This window comes from Megascapheus bottae, chromosome 8 (genome assembly GCF_031878675.1).
Source record: "Megascapheus bottae isolate mThoBot1 chromosome 8, mThoBot2.hap1, whole genome shotgun sequence".
In the NCBI taxonomy this organism is placed as follows: Eukaryota; Metazoa; Chordata; class Mammalia; order Rodentia; family Geomyidae; genus Megascapheus; species Megascapheus bottae.
The window spans coordinates 48,807,260-48,822,691 of NC_143516.1; the positions used below are offsets into that span (position 1 = coordinate 48,807,260).

Genomic DNA, 15,432 nt, shown 5'->3' on the forward strand with positions numbered 1-15,432 from the left:
AGGCAATGCCAACAAAATGGGACTTCAAAACTATTCAATTAAATTACTCAAATATAATTCAATTAAGATAATTAAAACTAATGAATGCTCCTACTGAAACAGGCTACTTTTGATTAGGATTGCTATGTAAGGACACTTTTAGTTCTGTGTTTCCATGAATCAAACACTCAAGTTAAAAAGGGAGCAAAGTTTCTCTTCTTGAAGCGAAGCAACCATAACTACAAAATATATCTAAATAACTGCTACAGAATATGGTGAAATTTAAAGGTGAGAAAAAGCCAACAAACTTTTACCTCAAACATATTTCATATTTCTAAAATTTTGTAAATTATTTAATCAGCCCAACTACGAAGGCAACATTTGCACTGTTATGTGAGGATATTTGATTAAAAGATGTGTTCAGGGATACATAAAATACAGAAGGTTTTATTGAGGAAATGGAAAAGGAGCTCCAAAATCTCTGAGGGGGGGCTCACAATGGCCTAGTTGGAATTTCAAGAGACTACCTGCCAGGGTTTCATAGTAAAAGAACATAAGTCTCCGGATTCACAAAAGAGTTTCTACTTATGGCAGTAAAAGCCATCACAGCATCAGCCTTACTTGTATTGATCTCTCTAGCCTTAGTATCCACAAAAAGAAACAAAAACATGAAATCTACACACCCAGAGGGTTCCTTTACAGGGAAAAGAGTTCTTACTTTTTGAAAACTTTGAAGAGTTCTTTACTTTCTTTACTTTTTCTCAGGGTGAGAACAAGGATGTGGTATCTGGTCTCCAAAGGGAAATAATATCTCCCCTTTTCAGGATTGTAAGTAAACCTGCCTGTTACTTTGAAGGCAAAATGACTTCTGGCACTCCTAGCTGTATAAACATCTGCAAAAGAGTAGTCTGGAAGGAAAGGTAATCAGTTATCTTGCTCACAAGATACATGGAAAACAGGAAATTTCCAGAGATCCCAACAGCTCCACAGTTGCTTGCAAATTCTTGGTTTCTGAGTTTCACACATAGTTGTCAGTGGCTCTGATTTCTTTCTTTCTTTTTTTAATTGTATTTTATTGTCAGGGTATGTATAGAGAGATTACAATTATATTCATCAAGTAGTGGGCATATTACTTCTTGAACCTTGATAACCCCTTCCCATGTTTTTCTCCCAGTCTCCTCTCCAACCCTTCCTAATCATCTTGATTTTCCCTTTCCCTTCCCATTTTCAAATAAACAAGTAAACGAATAACTCTGATTTCTGTCTCACACAGGCTATTCAAATTTGCTGCATTGTTTGTAGGACTCCTATATATGGTTTCTCATTTGTTGGTAAGCTGCAGGGTTCCTAGTTTAGTACAAGTAATTTTGTTGGTAAGCTGCAGGGTTCCTAGTTTAGTACAAGTAATTTTGTGTAGGCCTTGTTTCAGAGTGACCAGCAGAGGGTATTCATGTCACTGTACCTTGGCATGCTTGTTGAACAGTTCTAGAATAGAGGGTGGAAGGTGAAGAAGCAATCTAGGTCCTTTACAAGAGATGTACAGAAACCAGAGCATTCCCTTGTTATGAAAGACTGTTCAATAAGGTGAAAAAGGATGTCAAATAAATTTTGTTCAAAACTGTCTGATAGGAAGTAGTTGATTCTAAATCACTTAAGTTTAACATGCTTCCAGTGGTTTTGGAGCGTCATACTAGACCTTTCCTTTGTAAGAGTAGATACAACAAACACATCTGAAAGCTGAGTTCCGATTCTGCCCTACCCTTCACAGGTCTATTTCCACATATGTCTATTTCCACAGAATGCTGGTCCTGTGTCAGAAACTGTAAGCTCACCTATTTTTTTCAAACGTTTTCTTTCTTCTTAAATCATTTGACAAAAAGAGATAGGTGGTAGAGTGATAAAGGAAGTAGTATAAAAACGTAGATACTTGTGATTTTCTTCGTTTTTCATATATTTTTATTGTAATTAATAGAAGTATTACATTATATTTACCAGATAGAAGGTGCATTTCTTCACATACATTGATACCCTTTCTCATGTCATGGTCCCCATTCCGCCCCCCCCTCCCCGGCCGCTCATGTTGTTTTCCCCCCTTCCCTATCCAATTTCAAATAACCCATCAAGCATATATACAATATATCAGATAACAAGGTGAAATACTTCTTGCCAGCATGGGCCGCCATGGGGAATTCAACAAGCAACCAACTCAGCAAAGAGATCATTATCCTTAAGACTGAGGACCATAGCCATCACACATTCTGCTGCAGGTGATTAAAGCAGAATTCATCTCTAAGCCTCTAGGATTATTTTTGAAGAGTATGTAAAAGCCTAGCCTCAGGTTGATATTAATTGAGAGAAACTTCATGCCAACAGACAGAATCTTCACATTTCAAAATATTTCTCCTCCATATCTTTAAACAAAGTAGCAACAAAGTAGTGAGAAAACCGCCCAAAGAATTTGCCATTTTATTTTAAACATATTTTAATTTATATTTTCTGTTGGTACAAGAGTTTGAACTCAGGGTCTCTTACTTTTACTTGACTTTTCCACTGAAGGCTAGCAATGAACCACTTCAGTCACAGATCCACTTCTGGCAAGTTGCTGGTTAACTGGAAATAAGAGATGCATGGACTTTTCTCTCTGTACTGCCTTCAAACAATAATCACATATCTCAGCTTCCTGAGTAGACATACTTATAGCCACCTGTGCCCAGTAAGTTTCCCATTTTGGAAAGAGGTAAACGTAATTATTTTAAGCAGATTATGTAGCACATTGATCCAATATTTAGTCACTACTAAATGGGTCTTGTGGGAGTTGGGAAATATACATCGAAAAACTCAATTCTCAGTACATGCTTCTGTAACACTTACATTGCCAGTGTGAAAATTGTCTACAACTGGAAAACACGAGTGATGCTTTTAAGTTAAAATGTAAACCGGCTGAAGATGGACCCTTGTTAATCAGCTTGTTTAGTTTACTTCATGGCAGGCTTGAATCATTTCCTCACAGTCAGTCAGTAGCATCAAACACAAACTCTTTCGATTGCTTTAAATATAATCCAAACAAGCATATCTTTTAGCCATTTCCTTAACTTGCTTGCTTGCTTCGCATATTTTATGAAATCACTCAGCATCTGTTCACCACAGATAAGACAAAAATTGCAACTACCAAGGAGCCTACAAAGCTTAACTGCATATGTCAGTTTCACTAGGTCTGTACTTGTGTAGGTATCTTGGAAAATATTATCCTGGGTGTTTCTTTGAGGATGTTTTGAATGAGATTAGGTTATCATTGATATAATAAAGATAATTGCTCTCAAAATAGGTATTCATCATTCAGTTGGATGAAGAAAGGTCTGAATAGAAGAAAAAACATTCCCTTCTCTTAATAAAAGAAAAGTTTCTAATAGATTGTCTTTAGAGTGTAATTATACCATGTTTGGGAGACCACCAGCTCATGTTTTGAGGAAATAGTTAAACCCAGGTTTTCTGACTTAGTATACATTTAACTACTAATGTAATTACCAAATGGATTCTATGACTATGTCTTATATCAAAAGCTTTAAATCAAATTTGGTGTCAGTAGTTCACATCTGGTAGACAAAGTACACAGGAACCTAACTTCTGAGGACCATGGCTCAAAGCCAGACTAGAAAGGAAAGCCTGTGAAGTTCTCATCTTCAACTAACCACCATAAAGCTGGAAGAGAACATATATGACTCAAATGGTAACGTAATAGCCTTGAGTGAAAAAGCTAAGAAATAATGCCTAGGTAATTCAGTCAAATCCCACTATTGGCACACACACACATATACACATGCACAGACACACACACACAGACACACAAGTTTTAGATCAATCATGTCTGGTTGATACAGTCAATAAAATAGAAAATCAAATTAATATATTTTAGATTAATTATAACCTAAGAAACAAAGAAAAATTTAGGAAATTTAACTATTAAACAACTACATGATTTCCAATTTCCATAAATGTAATAGATCAATTGGATAGTATAAGAAAAAATCATAAATTTTCTCTGAGTGAAAATTTATAGCTAGCATTTCAAAAATCATCTATATTTTGTAATTCCCAATTTTGGAATACATTTTATGGTGGTTCATTTTACATCCTCTGTGTCCACATTATGCTTTGTGAGCAGAAAATAAACGTTGATGAGATTTTCTGAATGTGTAAAACATAAAATTATGAAGGAATTCAAATCTTAGAAAAATCATTGCAATAAGAGTCTTGAGACAATAAAAGTGTTTACATTGCCTTCATTACTGTAAATAAATGCTACAATGAATTCCTTATGTAGAAAGTAGAATTGTTTAAGCCCATAATATTCTGCTAAATTTATGTATCTTTTCAACCTTGCTTTAAATTTCTACTCTGATTTTCACTTCAATCACTAAAAATAATTAAAATTCAGAGACAGTGTCCAGGAACCACGAGTTAAGGCCGACATATCCGGAACTGCAAGGAGAGCTAACAGTGGGTAGATCACAGCATACTTGGTAACCAAATCTCGGAAATCTGAACCATCACCTGCAATGTTTCTAGGGCCCACACAGCCTGCTCACTGATGTGAGCATGGGGCGATGCCAACAGAACAATGAACGCTGGGATGGCACCTCCATCCACCACAGCTTTGGTCTGTTCCGACGTTCCAGAAGCAATGTTAATGAGAGCCCAAGCAGATTCAAATGGAATGGGCCCATAATCAGTGCTGTCCAAAAAAGACACAAATTTGGGGATCAAACCAGTACGGATGATGCTATCTACGGGGGGCTATTTTTCTCTAGAAAGAATAATTAGCACACACCTAGGACTCTCCTGGCAGAGGATTACAATAGCTTAAAACGTAGGTACATAAGGCCAGACAGGATGAGGCTAAATGAAAGGATCTCTAGGATATGGAAACAAAAGTTTTATCTTGTGTGATTGTTGTTTTTAATGTACGATGTTATTTCTTTTCTCTTTTGTTGCCCTTTGGATAATCTTATATTGTTACTGTATCTAACTTGTTACCTGGTATATTGTATCTACGTTTGTTTATTTGAAATAGGAAAGGGAAGGGGGGAAAACAAGATGATTGGGAGGGTATGGGGAAGGGAAATGGGGACAAAAACATGAGAATATGTGAGAAGTAATGCATCTACCATCTGGCGAAAATAACTGTAAACCCTCTATACATTACAATAAAAAAAAACCTAAAACCTCTAGATGGAACAACAAAAAAAACAGTTTTGGAGCGGTCTGAGTGGCATGGAGCTGGCTTTCCACATTGTTGCTATTTATGCCTTTGACAATATCTTCAGCCCAATGCACAGAACCCTGACTATGCGGTTCTCCTGCAGTGGAGAGGTGACAGCATCAGGAAAGAAGCTTACTTTTCTCCTTTTCATCATCTTGTCATCTTTCCTCAATTCCCCTTGAACTTCTCTCTGGTGCCGGCTCATGTCGGTGCTGTCTTTGCCCTCGTCCTTGAATCTGTTCAGACGGGAACCTGGTGAATTAGCTTCTCATTGGTGGACGTGGTTGAGTCAAAGGGAGAGAGCTAGAAGCAGAAGATGGGGCTGAGGCTTCCTCAAGAGGTGGTGTGGGGTTCACGACTGTCCTTGAAACGTCTAGTGCGGTTCAGCCAGGGGATGGTGGGCCTTCCTTCCCCTTTTGAAAGAATACATTTTTTGTAGATTTCATTTCAATTTGCTCTTGTCATATAGATGACATATGTAAGTATATAACGTATATAATATATACACACATATGTGTATGTGTATATTTCAATCACTTCTATAATCTATTCTTTTCTCTCTCATCCAATACAGTGGTTTCTTCCTACCCCAAGCATTCACTCTTCTACAGTCTTTTGATTTAATATGGATATTGTCTATTGTGAAAATGTTACATTTTTTTCAGAGATTGACTTACGTCACATGATGATCTCAAATTACTTTTATTTTTTTGCAAATGACATAATTGCACTTTTTATGGTGGAATATTATTCCATGGTATTTGTGTACCATATATTCTTATCCAAGCATCAGTTTTTGGGGGTCTAGCCTTTTCCCATTACCTTGGCCATTTAAAATAGTGCTACTATAAGCATAGATGTCTAAGTATCTATTTTCTACATTGACTTACATTCCTTTGGCTACAGGCCCAGATGTGGTATACTGGGCCATAAAGTCAACTTACCAAATCAGCAGGTTTTCTGTCTACTAAAAACAGGCAGAAAACAAAGCAAAGAAATCTATTCCACTCAGAACAGCCTTATAAAAAATTAAGTATTTGGGATAAACACAAAAAGCAGAAAACATTTCCAGAATCAAGAGACAATCCACAAAACTGGAGAAAAACTTTTCAAGTTCTTCATCAGCAGAAAACATTAATTTCCATAAATATATATTATGGAAGAGTATTTAAACTTTATCACAGAATTACATTTAAAATGATCATCTCACATAGGAATTAATGAGGATAACCTGTATCATGGTTTAGGTAACATTTAATTTGTTTAAATTTTATATTTTATTGTAAAGGTGATATACAGAGGGTTGTAGACATATAAGTCAGGTAAAGAGTACATTTCTCTTTGAACAATGTCAGCCATCCCTCATTTGTTCCCAGTTTTTTCCCCCTCCCTGTCCTTTCTATAAAGTTGTAAGTTCATTTACTGCATGGTGTCTAGTGAGTATCACTGCTGAATTGACTCAGCCCCCATCCAACCTATCCAGTGATTCCTCTTCTCTCCCCAAATCAGGTAAACTTACCTACAAAATCGAAGAAATAAGAATGAGCTGGGTGGGGTGACTCAAAAGCCTGTAATCCTAGCTACTGAGGAGGCTGAGATCTGAATTGTGGTTCAAAACCAGTCTGGACACAAAAGACCGTGACACTCTTATCTCCAATTAACCACTATAAAAAGGGAAGTGGGGCTGTGGCTCAACAGGTAGAATTGTAGCACTGAAGAACTCAGGTACAGTGCCCAGGACCAGAGTTCAAGCCGCACAACCAAAAAGAAAAAAAAAAAGAATGCTCTGTAGACATACGAAGAGATGTTCAACATCTCTGGCCATAAAAGAAATACAAATCAAAAAACTTTGAGATTCTACCTCACTATCTCACTCCGGTTAGAGTGGCCGTTATCAAACAAACTAACAGTAACAGCTGCAGATGGGGATGTGGCCAAAAGGAAACATTACTACACTGTTGGTGGGAGTGTAAACTTGTTCAACCATTCAGGAAAGCAGAATGGCCATTCCTCAAAAAACTAAACATAGACCTCCTTTCTGATAGAAGCATACAATTCCATTATATATATATATATATCCCATTTTCCATTTTCTTCTTTTTTTTTGCCAGTCCTGGGCTTGAGTTCAGGGCCTGAGCACTGTCCTCGGACTTTCTCAAGGTTAGAGGTCTACCACTTGAGCCTCAGCACCATTTCCAGCTTTTTTCTATGTATGTGGTACCGAAGAATCGAACCCAGATCTTCTTGCATGCTAGGCAAGCACTCTACTAGTAGGCCAAACTCCCGGCCCCCCATTTTCTTGATCCATTCATCTGCTTACGGACATCTGGGTTGATTTAACTATGGGAAAATAGTAATAACATTCACATGTTGAAATGGAACCAGATGACTTGAGGGGTTAGCAGTTCTTGAAATAAATAGAAGGATGTTGGAATGGTTTGATATAGATCAAGATGCAATGTATTCATATATTGAAATGTTGATTTGAAGTTTCTTTGTACAATACTTAATGATAATGAGTAAATAAATAAATAATAAAAATAAAATGTAAAGCACTCTGCATAAAAAATTTCAACCATTTGTGGACAATCATAAGTACTCAATATAGTTACTAGAATAACCAGAAGATAGAAGTGGCAAAATTGAGAATAAAATATGCACCATACATGCGTCTATAAAGCACATTCAGTTTTTTTTTTTTTGCCAGTCCTGGGCTTGAGCACAGGGCCTGAGCACTGTCCTTGGACTTTCTCAAGGCTAGAGCTCTACCACTTGAGCCTCAGCACCACTTCCGGCTTTTTTCTATGTATGTGGTACCGAGGAATCGAACCCGGGTCTTCATGCATGCTAGGTAAGCACTTTAACCACTAGGCCAAACTCCCAGCCCCACATTCAGTTTTATCAATGATAACTACCAAGGCTTATTGTAAAATAACAATAATTTTAGATTTAAATTCTAGTAAGATTGCCTTTACTGAAATACAAAGAGCAAATTAAAATCAATTTTAAGGAAGGCAAACGTGTTGAAAGATTATTATATTAAGTCCTGGACTGCTCTAATCCCCACTTTTGAATTTTCTTTTCATTTAGTGCTATAGGACTATAACATTATCACATGCCAATTCTTGTTGAAGATCAAATAGCCTAATTTTTTCTTTCTTTTTTTCTCTTTCTTGATTTTCTTCCTTTGTTCTTAAGTATTTTTTTCTTTATTCTGAGCCTTGAATTTAGGGCCTTTGCTCCATCTGTTGTTTAATATTTTTCACTCCCAGCTCACATGCTATCACTTGAGTCAGGTTGTCAGTTCACAATGTTTGCTGATTAGTTGGAAATAAGAGTGACTTAGATTTGTCTGTTTGGGCTGCCTTCAAACCACAGCCCTCAGAGTTCAGCCTCCTGAGTATCCAGGATTAAATACTGGAGCCACCATTGCTTAATTTGATTTTCTCTATAGCATCTACCAATACTTGGTAATTTTCAATTTATTTATTTCATGCTTTTATTTCAATATAGATAGTGGAAATGTATTTGCAACTTTGGGGCTCACAAGCAGATAGGAAGATGAAATGGTCATCAATTTGGAATTAATCAATCTATATGAATTACATAGCACTAATTTTGATAGAACATAAACGGGGGAAATGATAGGGTGATAACCCTATCTTCCTCAGGATGTTTTGGAAAAGGTGGTCTCTGGTCAAGCTTTTGAATAAAAAAATAACTAAGGGGATATATTCTATTGAAAAAAAGGGATCCTTGTTGAAGTTGGTGATTGTTGGCTCAAAGATATCTCTGAACATGTTTTGTCTAGTTGAGAATATTGGTCATTGTATTTTGTAATTTATGGCCCACAGTGAAAATTAAAAAAAATATGGGAAATAGTTATGCATACCTCTTACTGCAAAGTGATAAATGGCAAATTTAAACTGAAGGAGTCTAAATCTTGATGCATCCTTCAGTGGTGTAATCCACATTCTTTTAATTTGTGTCCCCTATGACAAAAATTTCTTAAGTACTCATTGGTGTCATGATGCATGCTACCAATTTGTGGATAATCTTCTGACTAATCTTCAAATTAGGTTAGATTTCTAGGTTAGATTGAATTTCCATATGGGTGACTTTATGGGCTTACAATACATGTACAATAGCATGTTCTGCTATCCAGAAGGCAAAATAATAAACATTTGAGAGCTAAAATCAGGTTGAAAAGCAAGCCTCTATTTGGGATGGGAGATAAATCACTCCAAATTGTAAGCAAGTTGAAGAGTCCAAACCCTTCCTTATGAGATCTCTTTCCACAAAAACAGAAATGGAGAAACTGTGGTCAATAGATACTAGTCACAGTTACAGAAAAGAAATGTGTTCTGTTCTTATCTCGGGAAAAATGGAGTGATTACAAGTAATAATAATGATAAGGAGGAAACTCCATTACATACGGATTTCAAAGAAAAATCTAAATAATGTTTTAAAAGTTACCAAAAATCAGTAAAATGTTTGAAGAACTAGATATGCTTACTTTATATAAGCTATGTGCCAGTGGCTCATGCCTGTAATCACAGTTATTCAATAAGCTGAGTGTAAGATCACAGTTCCAAACTAGCCAGGGCAGATCAATCTGAAATACTCTTATCTCTAATTAACCAATTATAGCCTGGAAGTGAAGGTGGAAGTGCTGACCTTGCTCTAAGAAAAAAAGTGAGAGGTTGAGATCTTGAGTTTCAGCCCAGTACACGCATGTATGTGAGTGCGTGTGCACACACACTCAATTATATGTATATATGTAAATACATATATATGCATATACATGTATATATATGTACATGTATATATATCAAAATATAAATATTAAAAATCTTATGTGATAGGTAAAAATAAGTCCTTGCTTATATAGAAATGCTTTCAAATATAATCTGAACTGTAGATGTCTATTCAAAACTCTCTAGAACTCTAGTTAACATATAGCATTTAAGGACCAGTAAAAGTATATGATTCTGATATACCCAGTTCCACAGATTCATTGCAAATCTTTTTATGATTTTATATGGTAAGGTTTTATATGTAGAAGAATGGAGATGAAAAATTGTAGGCCTATGAAGAGTGGATTGCAAAAGATAAAACTGAAATAGGGAAAATGAGGTCAACCATAGGATACTCTAAATTTCATCTAACCATCCTCCTTTATTGAAGGCAATGTTTATCGAATATGAATCTTTTAAATTTCATTGTTTTCACAGAAAAAATCTATTTCTTGATAATACTGTGAGGTTACAATATTTCTTTTCTTGTGTACCTGTGGTCTAAACTATTTGAGAACGATATTGCTCCTTATAATAAGAAGTTCTTCTATGTTCATGTTATTTCTAATTAAGTAAAAATTAGGGACAAATCAATATTTAGAAAATCTATCTTAAATCCAAAGTTCCAGCCTTGTTTCAGTTAAACAGTTTCTTTTATAAAGGTTTTTTGTTTTCACTTTCAGTGACTTGTCCTCTGTGGGCAGTGTCACATTTTCTCTATGTTTCCTCCTGCAAAGTGAATAGAGTTTGGATCCCATGCCTTCAGGGTCACTCAGTCGCGGGAATGCCATCACCTGTTGGATGAACTCTACCCCCCCCACCCCTAATCTGGAAACTGACCTACAGCTGGCTCTATTTTTAAGAAAGAGAAGAGCCAAAGAAGGAATTAGGTTTTAAAATGTCTAATTGCCTTAGTGCTTATGCCTACATATTTGACAATCTCGCATAAATATTTATAAATGAGAAAAAGTATAATTATAAAAAGCATTTAGATATAACAAAAACTCTATTTAAAATATTGTTGACAAAATGATTTCTTGTGGGGTCTTAGGGTTAAATCCTTCTTTTTGCCCCTGTCGTTTAACCTCTGTATTCTTAAAATACAGCTTTATTTTTTATTTACTAAAGAAAGTCAATAGTTATTTCTATAACTAATATAACACACTCTATTAAATATCATTTTAAACTGCTTATTATAATGATTGCATGCATTTTTGACCTTTAGTCAGCACCTTGCCAGTCATTATGGTAAGTATTTTATAGTATTTATTTATTCACATAGGAAATATATAATATCCTTAGTAGTGGTAAGTTAACATTATTAAATAAGGGCAAACATATCACTAATATTTTATAGAGGATGAACAAATTATTCATAAGAGAATTTAAAAGGTAGGAAAAGCTAAATAGGGAAAGAAGTCATTTTGGATAGATTCCCTAAGAAAGCCAACAGTAATGTCAAAATTCTGTATGAGGCTTTGTCTGTCAGTAGGGTGAAGTTTGATTGGATGTGCACTTCCACTGGAGAGTGACTTCTACCTTCCAGGAAGGTGAAGAGTGAGGGTGAGACATATGCTAACTCTGCTCACTAATAAAAAGAAGGGAGTTCTGCCGAGAGTTTGGCCTAGTGGTAGAGTGGCTTGTCTAGCACGCACGAAGACCTGGGTTCGATACCTCGGTACCACGTCCATAGAAAAAAGCCAGAGATGGTGCTGTGGCTCAAGTGGTAGAGTGATAGCTTTGAAGAAAGCCCAGGGACGACAGTGTTCAGGCCCTGAGTTCAAGCCCTAGGACTGGAAAAAAAAAACAAAACAAAACAAAAAAAACAACAGGGAGGGAGTTCCATGGCAACCCCAGACCATGGACAGGAGGTAGAGGTAGAAAGTCATTCCTGCTGTCTGAGATTTGCATATCTGTGGCCTCTGGGAAGAGCTGAGAAACTGAAGCTTTCAAGTATTTCCTGCCAACACAGGAAAAAAAAAAAAAGACCAACATCAAAGTTTACAAGAGTGTGATTCAGAGATTTGAATTAATAAAATAAAGTTCACACAAGGGACAATTTCTCAGTTGTGACCATTTCTCAATTGTCACACACATATACAATCTGTAAAGTGATTAATAATCAGTATTCAATAACTAAAAAAAGAAACAAACCGGCATAAAGGAGTCGGGAGTTTAGCCTAGTGATAAAGTGCTTGCCTAGCGTGCACGAAGACCCGGGTTCAATTCCTCGGTACCACATACATTGAAAAAAGCTGGAAGTAGTGCTGTGGCTCTAGTGGTAGAGCTCTAGCCTTGAGAAAGCTCAAGGACAGTGCTCAGGCCCTGAGTTCAAGCCCAGGACTGGCAAACAAACAAACAAACAAACAAAAAACCCAGCATACAGCTTAGGAAAGTAATGTTTCAAGCATATACTATGTTATTCAGCCAGAAATAGTAAGAAAATTATTGCATTTGCCGAAAAATGAGTAGATCAATAGAGTTAGCAATATAAACCAGATGGAAACATTCAAATCTCTCATTTTCAATTTCATATTATGAATCTAGGATCAAAAAATTAATGACAGCCAGGCATGGCGGTGGCTTGCATTTGAAATCCAAACCAGGAGGCGCCCTGATCTGAGGATCAGAGGCTTGGGAAGAAAGTCCATGAGACACTCCATTAAACTACCAGAAAGACAGAAGTAGAATTGAGGTTCCAGTGGTAGAGCACTATACTTGAGCAAATGAAGCTCAGGCCCTAAGTTTAAGCTGCAGTGCCAGCATGAAGAAAAAACAAACAACAACAAAAATAATGACTTTTGTGGGAGCTAGAAGGGATTTCTAATGGAAAAGGTGAGCAGGGTACATATAGTAGAAGTGCTGCATGGATGAAAAGTATAAACCATTACCTTGGAAGCATCACTCCAGATGTATACCTCTAGTTTGAAAATTAAAAATACAACACCTAAGGAGGCCAGAACTAAAAATCAGAAGAAAATGATGTACACATTTTAAAAATAGCGCAACAAAATGTTTGACATATTTTCTCTCATCTGTGGAAGCAAGGGAAAAAATCCCCTAAGTCATAATATAAAAGGGAACAACTTAAGAGACAGAAGAGAAAGGAAAATGGCAGAGACAGAGACATTAATAATAGAAAGGGTAAATAAAATCAAAGTATATTACATGAATATATGGAAAGAAAATAGAACTAACTTCAAACAACTAATTTACACTTAAAATAAGAACTGTATTGTATTGATGCATTTAAGAAGATATAAATCAGTGGAACAAAATAGATAACTCAGAAATAAATGCACATAAGTAGAGTCAACTGCTTTTAACAAAGAATAATACAACTGACCTCAACTCAAGAAAGACGTCTTCTCAGTAAATTCTGCCAGAGCAAAGATATGCATTAGCAAAGAAATAAACCACAGGAACAATGGTTTTTGATATGTTGGTATGGCATTCTTCAAAGATTTCACAGGGAAATATCAAAACCAAGAAATTAGCATTTTTGTCCTGTTTTCTTTGTTTCCCACGATAGAAACTATTACAACTTGTCAAGCCTGTCATGGTAGAACATGCTTGTAATTCCAGCACTGGCAAGGTAGAGTTCATATCAAAGATATAGACCATTATCTTCCATTTTCTTGATTTATTAATAAATATCAACAGAAGACCTTACAGTGTAATGACATTACACAAAGCCAATATCATTCAGAATGTATATTATCAAGGTGCTGGAATTGGAGCCACTACTTGTAATTAATTTAGTGAATTTGTAAAATAATTTCCTCTGACACCTTCAAATACTCCCATGTGAAAGCACAGGACTCTGTATTGTGAGTTTTTTTTATAACTCGAGTCTCTTTATATGGCCGTAGATGAACTGAGAGTGTCTAGCTCAACAGACACCATTATCTAATTTCAAAAAATTACAATGCACACTTTTTTTCTTCAGGTAAATCTGAATTTTCTCTTGTAATATTACTTAACATTACCAGATTTCACACCCAGAATATATAATGAATTTTTTAAAAGTCAGTAGCAAATCACTCCCAAAGAACCTTAATAAAGTTATTCAGAGGAATTTGAATTATTTTACCAAAGAAATGATAAATATTTAGGACATAAACATGTTTAACTAGATTTAAGCATTTTACAATGTCACATGGAACCTTACAAGTCTAGTCCTGCTTTTATATTTTTATGTCTCAGTTGAAAATAAATTTAAATTTCTAATATAAAAAATCTAGAAATTAAACGTGAAAGCAAATGGAAGCTATCATGAAACAAAACTCAAACTTCAGATAGTAACTATGTCTTTAGACATCTCAGAGGCATCTATTTTCTAAAAATTGTATTTGTTCTGGTTCAACATCTTCGTGTCATTCACCATACTTGTAAAAGTTCTATTTTTCTATTTTTGGATTATAATATTTCCTATTCCTTGAATAACATTTCCTCTCTCTTATTTTTCCCATGTTTTTTTTTTTGTCCTACAGGAGTCGTTCAAATATATTCAGTGCTCATGGAGACAAGAAAAGACAGTAAAACTGTTATAGATTTTCCTTTTATTTAATTTTCACAAGAATCCTCTCAAAGAGGTGATATTACTAAGCACATCTTACTAACAAGAAATCAGACTCAGGGAAGTTAAATAAATTTCCCAATGTCAGGCATAGCATACAGAATTGCATTAGAAAATAAGAAAAAGATATCTTACAAGGAGATACACATCTAGACTTGTCAATAAGTGACACTTGAAAGCTTCCATATGGTTTATACTAAACATCTTTACTTTAAAAGTGATTTCAGAAAAGCTGTTAAACCCTCTCTGCTGGTTCATTTTTCTTAAATTTGATCAAAAGAACTTTAAGTTTGATGAATAAAAAAGAACATGACATTACCTGAGTACCATATTAGGGAATAATTACTTTCCATTTCTCACTTAATAAAATAAGCAAAATTCAAAAGCCTGAAAACAACTTCACCAGAACACTAATTTACTTAAAGAAAGCACACAAACCTCCCTATTTTAAACTTTCAAACATAAAATTATAAACTTCAGTGAATACGAATGCCCTTCCCACAGCACAGGAGCAGCTTAAGTGGAGGATGAGTTTGGTACTATTAAAGTTTATGCATAAATGTCAGTTTCAGTCTTCAACTCATTGAATAGAGAAGGCATTCATAAGATTTAAGTAGACTTTGTTTGTGGAACAAGTGCTTTACATTCACAATTGGGAAATAGTTTAAACCTGCTGTGTCAATTAGCTTAATTGATGAGAACTTCAATTGGTCCTGGGGATGTGTTAATTTCCTGAGGTGAGCCTGTTGAGAGAATTAGTTAGGGAAACTTTCACAGTTGGAAAAGCTTTTGAATGCACTTGACTTAATCTGAGATTG

The 15,432-nt window shown here is 35.5% G+C and overlaps 1 pseudogene; it reads right to left on the reverse strand.

The window, feature by feature from the left end:
* Positions 1-4,393: 4,393 nt before the first annotated feature.
* LOC150059916 (importin subunit alpha-1-like) overlaps positions 4,394-15,432 on the reverse strand; it is a 94,261-nt pseudogene continuing 83,222 nt past the window's right edge.